The sequence below is a fragment of the Benincasa hispida genome, chromosome 9 (genome assembly GCF_027475165.1).
Source record: "Benincasa hispida cultivar pf3 chromosome 9, pf3_genome.v1.1, whole genome shotgun sequence".
NCBI classification, from domain to species: domain Eukaryota; kingdom Viridiplantae; phylum Streptophyta; class Magnoliopsida; order Cucurbitales; family Cucurbitaceae; genus Benincasa; species Benincasa hispida.
The window spans coordinates 34,727,303-34,735,996 of record NC_143486.1 but is presented as its reverse complement, the minus strand read 5'-3'; the positions used below and the strand labels follow the sequence as shown (position 1 = coordinate 34,735,996).

At 34.2% G+C, this 8,694-nt stretch overlaps 1 pseudogene; it reads left to right on the top strand.

Moving 5' to 3' along the window:
- Window positions 1-6,451: 6,451 nt before the first annotated feature.
- LOC120086211 (phenolic glucoside malonyltransferase 2-like) lies at window positions 6,452-8,018 on the top strand (annotated as a pseudogene).
- Window positions 8,019-8,694: the final 676 nt, after the last annotated feature.

Sequence of the window (8,694 nt, the reverse complement as noted above, 5' to 3'; positions counted from 1 at the left end):
GGAATGTCCTCTAACTCCCTGCTCATCTACAAACCGAAATGCTTGGAATGCTTATGACAAATAGATTAAGGCAAATGATAAAGCCCGAGTCTAAAATTAGCAAGCATATATGATGTTTTAAGTAAGAAATACGAGACATGGTCTATGCGAAAGAGATCATAGATTCGTTGCAGACATTGTTTGGATAATTTGTCTGGCATGATACTCTCAATAATGTTTCTAACTATGGCTTAAAGGATAGAACCGCTGTTACAGAACGTGTTCTAGATATATTGAAGATAATAAACAATACCGTCATGGATGAGAAAGCTAAGGAAGCATAAAAAGTAAATATGATTTACTTGTTGTCAAAATATATTTACTGGAAAAAGATAAATTAACTTGGATACTAAATTCAGATGTCGCGAATCATATCTACGCTTTCACTTAGGAAACTAGTTCCTGATGGCAGCTTACAGAAGGCAAGACAACTTTCAAGGTTAAGACCGAGGAGGTTGTCTCAGATAAAGCAGTGAGAGATATGAAGTTGTTTATCAAAGATAGAGTCATTTTTATTCAAAATGTATTTGATGTTCCTACTATGTGGAGGAGTCTAATATCAATCACCTATTTGCTTGAACAAAAGTATAAAGTTTCTTTTGAAATTAATGAAGTGTTCATTATCTCAAAAGAAGTTATTATATGTTCAACAAATTAGAAAACAACTTATATGTGTTAAAACCAACTGAGGCAAAAGCTGTTTTGAATATAGAGATGCTTAAAACAACTGAAACTCAAAATAAGAGGCGAAAAGTTCTCCAAATACCCATCTTTGGCAATTAAGACTGGCCATATAAATCTCAATAGGATTGGGAGATTGGTTAAAGGTGGACTCCTAAATCAGTTAGAATACAACTCTCTACCTCCGTGTGAGTCTTGTCTTGAGGGTAAGATAACCAAAAGATCATTTATAGGAAAGGTCTTAAAGCCTAATGATCCTTTGAGCTCATGTATTCCAACCTCTGTGGTCCGATGAATCTTAAGACATGATGAGGGCATGAGTATTTCATCAGTTTTATTGATGATTATTCTAGGTATGGCTATGCTTACCTAATGGATTATAAGTCTGAATCTCTTGAAAAGTTCAAGGAGTATAAGATAGAGGCAGAGAATCTGTTAGGTAAAAAGATTAAAATAGTTCGATTAAGTCAAGATAGAGAGTATATGGACATGAGATTCCAGGACTATTTGATAAAACACAAAATTCAGTCTGAACTCACAATACCTGATACATCCCAATAGAGTGGTGTAATGGAAAGGAGAAATAGAACCCTATTAGACATGGTTCGTCATGCTCAGTTGCCCAGTTCATTTTGGGATATGCAGTACATACTATTGTATATATTTTGAACATGGTTCTCTAAAAAGTGTTTCTGAAACACCTTATGAGTTATGGAGAGGGTGTAAAGGTAGTTTACATCACTTCAGGATTTGGGATGCCCGACATATGTGTTGGTACAAAACCCAAAGAAACTGGAACAACATTCAAAAGTATGCCTATTTTTAAGATACCCCAAAGAAACAAAATGTGGTATGTTTTATGATCATCTAGATGACAAAGTATTTATATCGAAAAATACTACATTCTTAGAGGATGACCACATAAGAAATCATCAACCTCATAGTAAGCTAGTATTAAGTGAAATTTCCAAAGAAGTTACAAATAGAACAACAAGAGTTGTTTATCAGGCCAGTCCTTCAACAAAAGTTGTTGATAAAATTGATACGTCTGGTCGGTCACATCCTTCTCAAGAGTTGAGAATGCCTCGACATAGTGAAAGAGTTGTCCAACAGCCTGATCGATACATGAGTTTAACAGAAACTCAGGTCGTCATACCTAAACATAGCTTGGAGGATCCATTGAACTCTAAACATGCAATGGAAGATGTGGATCAAGATCAGTGGATAAAAGTCATGAACCTCGAAACAGAGTCTATGTATTTCAATTTGGTCTGAGAAATTGTAGTTCAACCAAATAGAGTAAAACCTATTGGTTTTAAATGGATTTACAAGTAGAAACGAGACCAAGCCGGTAAGGTGCATACCTATAAAGCTTGACTTATGGCAAAAGAATTTATCCAAAGAGAGAGGGTGGAGTATGAAAAACCCTCTCTCCGGTTTCCATGATCAAGTCGATTAGAATACTCTTATCCATAGTTGTCATTTATGATTATGAGATATGGAAAATGGATGCCAAGATAGCCTTTCTAAATGGCTATATTGAAGAGAGTATCTATATGGCTCAACGAGAGGGGTTCATTGAACAGGATCAAGAGCGAAAGATTATTAATCTAAAACGATCCATTTATGGGTTGAAACAAGCATCTAGATCCTGAAATATAAGGTTTGATACAACGATCAAATCGTACAACTTTGAACAGAACGTTGATGAATCTTGTTTATACAAGAAGATTGTGAATAAGTCTATAGCTTTTTTAGTGTTATGAGTTGATATTCTACTCATTGGGAATGAGGTAGAATTTCTGGCTGATGTTAAGAGATGCCTAGCATCACAATTTCAAATGAAAGATTTGAGAGATGGTTAATATGTTCTTAGAATCCAAATTTTTTGAAATCGTAAGAGTATATCACTAGCTTTATCTCAGGCATCTTATATAGACAGATGTTGTTTAAATATAAAGTGCAAAATTCTAAAAGGGGTTTATTACCTTTCAGGCATGAAATCCATTTATCTAAGGAATAATGTCATAAGACGCCTCAAGAGGTTGAGGTTATGAAACGAATTCCAATCCTGGATATGATCATTGGACTGTCGTTAAGAATATCTTAAATTATCTTCAGAGAACGAGGGGCTATATGCTCATGTATGGTGCTAAGGATATGATCCTTACAGGATACATTGACTCTGATTTTCGGACCGATATAGATTCAACAAAATTAACTTCGGGATCAATGTTCACTCTAAACAGACGAGCTATAGTATGGTGGAATATAAAGCAAAGTTGTATTGTTGACTCCACCATGGAAGTAGAGTATGTGGCTGCATGTGAAGCAGCAAAAGAAGTAGTATGGCTTAGAAAGTTCTTGACCGATTTGAAAGTGGTTCCAAATATGCATATAGCTATCACCCTCTATTGTGATAACAGTGATGTAATTTTAAATTCCAAAGAATATAGAAGCCATAAGTGTGGGAGATATATCAAGCACAAAGTACCATCTCATCATGGAGATAATACACCGAGGAGATGTGATAGTCACGTAGATAGCCTCATAAGACAATTTGACTGATTCATTTACTAAAACCCTTATGGCTAAAGTGTTTGAGGGTTACCTAGTGAAACTAGGACTACGAGTTTTATAAATCTAGGGCAAGTGGGAGAATTCATGGGCATTAGATGCCCTAATGTATTGTATTTATGTTTTCTCTCATACTCAACATTGTATATATGATACTCTACTGATGTTTTGGTCCAATTGGGAGTTTGTTGGGTTGTATGTCCTAAAACTCACAGTTTGTAAAAATTAAACATATTCTATTCACAATAAAGATGTGACTGATGTTCATTCAGTAAAGCTGTTATTGAATATGTGAATTGCACTTATTACAAGCCCAAATCCAACAAACTAATGAACCCTTGGCTATAGCATGAATAATTGAATTTTATGTGGTGACATAAAACTGAATCAAGTTTGAGTATATAGCTAAAAAAGTCTATAAGTATAAGAATAGGGTTGGGTATCTTATCCTGGGGATACTATGGATGCGACCCACTTTGTATTTGATACAAACAATGTGATCTCGGAATTATTCATGTGGAGACATGCGAGTACGACATCCTATGCAAAAGATGTTTGCATAAGACCAGATCACGAAATAATCACTTTTCTTTATAACGTCATTTGTTGTTAAATTGACTTTTCAATTCGATGACCTAAGATAACTCAATCTTAATCATGAGCTAACCATGAACTTCTACTTATTTGGGATTATTCTTTAATCTACATATGTGAGAGTGGCTCAACAAAACCAACTCAATAAGCCTCCCATTATAGAGGTAAGACCAGGTAGATAGTTGGGGATATAGTCCTACAAGATGAACTTCACTCCTACCCGATTTCAAGGTTAGTAGATAGGTTGTTCCCTTAAGTACTGACTCTTAGTCTTGAACAAGAAGCCCCACCTTCTACGACTGAAAGGAACTGAGTTTAGTGGTAGGACCACAAACCAATTGTTCATTAGTGGATCAGTGGAGACTTAAGGAGCAAGATGTATTTACAAGAGTAAAATGGTAATTTTGATCCAATTGTATTTACGAACAACCTGTGAAGAATCAACTTACCGATCATGATTAAATCAAGTAGACAAAAATATATTTATAGTGAGGAGAGTGCAACTACTGAACGTTAGTGGAGTGTCCTGGAAATTGATTAATGTTGGTTAATTCAGTTAAAAGAGTTTAGCCAATTAATCTCGGATTGTTGGAGCTCATGATCTATAAGTCCATTAGATCCATCTACTAGCTCATAAATGGACTAAACCTTAGATTATTGTGATGAGATAATTTGAAACGTTCAATTTTGATTTAAGGAAATTGTTATTCATATACTAGATAATTTAACGTTTAATTATCGAATTAAACTAAATTGGAGTGTTGGAAAAATATGAAGTATGATTTGAATATTTTATGAATAGGGATTCATATTAGGAATTGGTGGTTTAATAATTTAATATTTGATATTAGATTATTTTAATTAATTAAGTTTTTTAATTAATTATTTGAATTAATTTTATTTAAAACTATTTTAAAAGAATTTGATTTGATTTTAAATTAATTAAGTGTATTAATTTTAGAAATCAAATTTATTTAAAATGATTTATGAGAAAATCATTTTAATTGAAAAAAACATGTTAGTGGGTTAATCTCATGAATTTCAATTTACATGTTGTTTGTGATAAAAAGAAATTCGAAGTTTTGAGATAGGATTCATGCATTTTGTTTTTTGTTTTTTTTGTTTTGAAAGAGAAATGTTCTCTCTAGCTTTAAGAACCAAAATCTACCATTTTCCAAAATTCTCTAAAATCGATGTTCATTTTGGATCCTACAATCTAATCTATGGCTAGAGAATAGTAGGGAAGAAACTAGTTGTAGTCTACAACAAGTTCGTGAGTAGACATCAATAGTGGATTGGTTCAATTTGGAGGTTCTACAAAGGTATTCAATGAAATCTTAAATTCTGGAAAACCATGAACATGCATGCTTATTTACTAAAATTGATGTAATTAGAATACTTAAGATCTTGATTAATTTCGCATGTTAATTGTTAAAACCATCAGGATTGAGCACAATGACCTTAAAAAATTAAGCTTCCTAAAGGTAGCAAAAATTTACGTTTTACCTGCTTTCTTAGTGTAGGTTTCCTTTCTATTATTTTTGTTTCTATTGTAGCTTAATAGTGTCGCTGTGTTGTGCATTGCGCTTCTAGGGGCATTTTGGTCTTCTCCTTCCCGATTGGTGCAATTAAGCTCCATTTTTTCTTTTTCTTTTTTTTTTCCACAACCTGGCCTGATCAATACATTTCATCTCATCTCCTTCTTTACCTTACTTTTCTTCTTCTCACTTAACCCACTTGTACCAAAATCTTTTCTACTTCCATTTTTTCCTTCCTAATTCCATTTTTTCCTTTTACCATTCAATTTCCCCCAACACGTCTACTCTGTATATTAAATTTCTCACACTACACCCCCCTTCATTTTTTTCCCTATAAACACCATCAGCTCCATGTAAACAAAGTTTGAACAGCTCCTTATATTCCCCATAACTGAGACATACCCAACATGCTCTTGCAAACAAAAAAGAATACCCCAAAAACTCAAAATATTTCCATACAATTATTATTAAGAACTTACCAAATATGAAATAGTTGTTGAACATCCCAAATAAACTACCTCTACGCTAAATTCTATCCTTAAAGCTCTATTTTACCACTTCCATGAAAATGTTCATCATAATTCTCATTCTCTTTTTCTCCCCAACCTCTCCCCCTTTCCTTTCCAGATTTCTCATTTCTTCTTTCTTTTGCTTTTTATGTAAATGGTGGAAAATGATGCACAAAAATAGATGTATCCTTGGAAAAAACTCAAGATGCATTCCGACACTCAATGATATTGTGCCATGTGATCCAATAATTTGTTTGAAATAATTTTTTCCAAATTTTTGTGGGGGAAAAAAAGGAGAAGTATTAGGAGGGTTGTCACGTTGCTCAAATGTATGAAACCTATTATATTTTGTTTTATTTTAATTCATTTTATTATTTTGTTATTTTTGAGTAAATGACGAAACATGAAAAGACAACCAAGTTCTCGTAATTAAGATGTAAGATTCTATATCTTATCTTCAATATCTGCGGAAAAGGAAAACCCACCACTCATTGTTATGGTTTATTCCTATATACCAACTATTCTCTCCTCTATTTAATTTAACACATCTCCTTTCAATTCTCAAAAACCAGTAACTATTCTCTCTCTTCTTCCGATGGAGGATGATCACATGAAAATAGTTGAGATTTGTAAAGTGGCTCCTTTACCTTCTCCAAGTGAAACTAAGCTTCTTCCTCTCACAATTTTTGACATAATTCTCTTTCCATATCCTCCTATCTCTCGCCTTTACTTCTACCAAAACTCAATTACCACTAACAATAATGTTCTCCCAAACCTAAAACACTCACTTTCTCTCATACTCACTCACTACCTTCCTCTTGCCGGCAATCTCATTTGGCCCCAACACTCCAACAAACCCATCGTCCAATTTCTTGAAGGCGACACCGTTGTAGAGGCATCGTCCGACCTCGACTTTCATAATCTCTCTGATGGCGGCTTTCGTCTAGAAGCCAAATATCACCGTCTCGTACCCGTATTACCCTTGGCCGACCATCGTGTCTGCAGCCATGGCTCTCCAACTCACCCTTTTTCCAAACAAAGGGTTTTCCATTGGAATAACTACTCATCATGCTGTTGTAGATGGCAACACTTCAACTTCCTTTTTCAAAGCATGGGCTCACGTTTGCAAGAATAATCTTAACATCATCGAACCATCTTCCATTCCATTCTATGATAGAACCACGATTCTCAATTCCACAGCTCATCTTGAGCCAACAAGCTTGAACAAAAGCTTAAATTTACCGTCATTCGAAACAAAACCCGATTGTTTCGATACACTTTGGAATTAACAAGGCAAGACCTTCAAAAACTGAAGAAATGTCTTGATGAGTGTTCAAGTTATAAGGCAGCCATAGCTTACTTATTAGTATGTAGTGCAAAGATGAAGAGTGGTTTAAGAGAAGGAAAAATATATTGTATTTTCCCTATGGATTTAAGGTCTCGTTTATATCCTCCTTTGCCTTCAAATTATATTGGGAATTGTATGGTTGGTCGTTTGTTTCCGGTGGAGAGAAAGGAGGTTTTAGGTGAGAATGGAATGTTTGTTGTTGCCAATGGGATTACAAAGGAAATACAAAGTGTGGAGGAAGAAGGAATTATAAAGGCAATAGAAAAAAGGTTCCAGAAAATAATGCCACAATTGAGAAAGAAGAAAGATATTACATGCCTAGTTCACCTAAGTTTGAGGTTTATAGTGCTGATTTTGGTTGGGGAAAGCCAATAAAAGTGGAATTTGTTTCTATGGATAACAAGGGTCGTCCTATAAGTTATAGCAAAAATGGAGATGGAGGGATAGAAATTGGATTGGTTGGGGAAAGAAATGAGTTGGAAAAGATGGCTACATTTTTCAACCAAGGTCTTCAAGCATTTTGAAATCCTACTGCCTAAGGTTTTTGCCACTTAAAAACTCTCTTTCTTATTGGTCCTTTATGTGTTGGATAATCTTCATGATCAATTAAAGATGGATGTATGCAACCTGTTTAATTTTTTTTTTCCCTGTAGTCTATGTTAGAAGGTATATTAGTTTCAATTGGGTCTTCATTTCAATTTGGTTTATATAGTTTGGTCAAGTCTTAGAAAACCATATGAGTTATTTATTTTTTATTTTTATTTAACAATATTGTGTTGGTGGGAGATTGAAAACCTCTACCTTCGAAGTTTACAAGTTTACAGTACACAATTACTAAAAAGAAGGAGAACCTCACAACCTAATGTCAAGCCACAAACAAAAAAACAATAAAAATTTAAGCTAAAAAGTAAAGGCAAAAAGCCAACAAGGTAGACAAGCATAGCACATACAACTTATAAAAACATGTCCTAAAGAGGCTCCACAAGACAAGTCCCAAGCCATTTAGAACAACAAGAAAAAGTCATGGACCAAACATCAAAACTAATCACCTGGTAATCAGGATGCAAAGTGGCACCATGAATAAGCAAATTACACTGATGCCAAATATAATAGATAATAGTACACATCAAGCAACCATCTACACTTTATGCCTCAATGTCGCTTGGTTAAGCTGATATGATAAAATTCAAGTAAGTTCCATATTCCAATGTGAAATCTTATAGGAACAGTTTTTCCATAAATGCAAAATCCAAGTATGTCCCGTAATAACCCATATATGGTTGCTAAAATGAACATAGCTCAACTGGTATAAAATACCGATCACATAGGCATTTGATACCAGTTGATTGAGCTATGCTCATTTCGGAAATTAGATGAGTTGTTACTTTATTGGTTATTGTAAATTTAA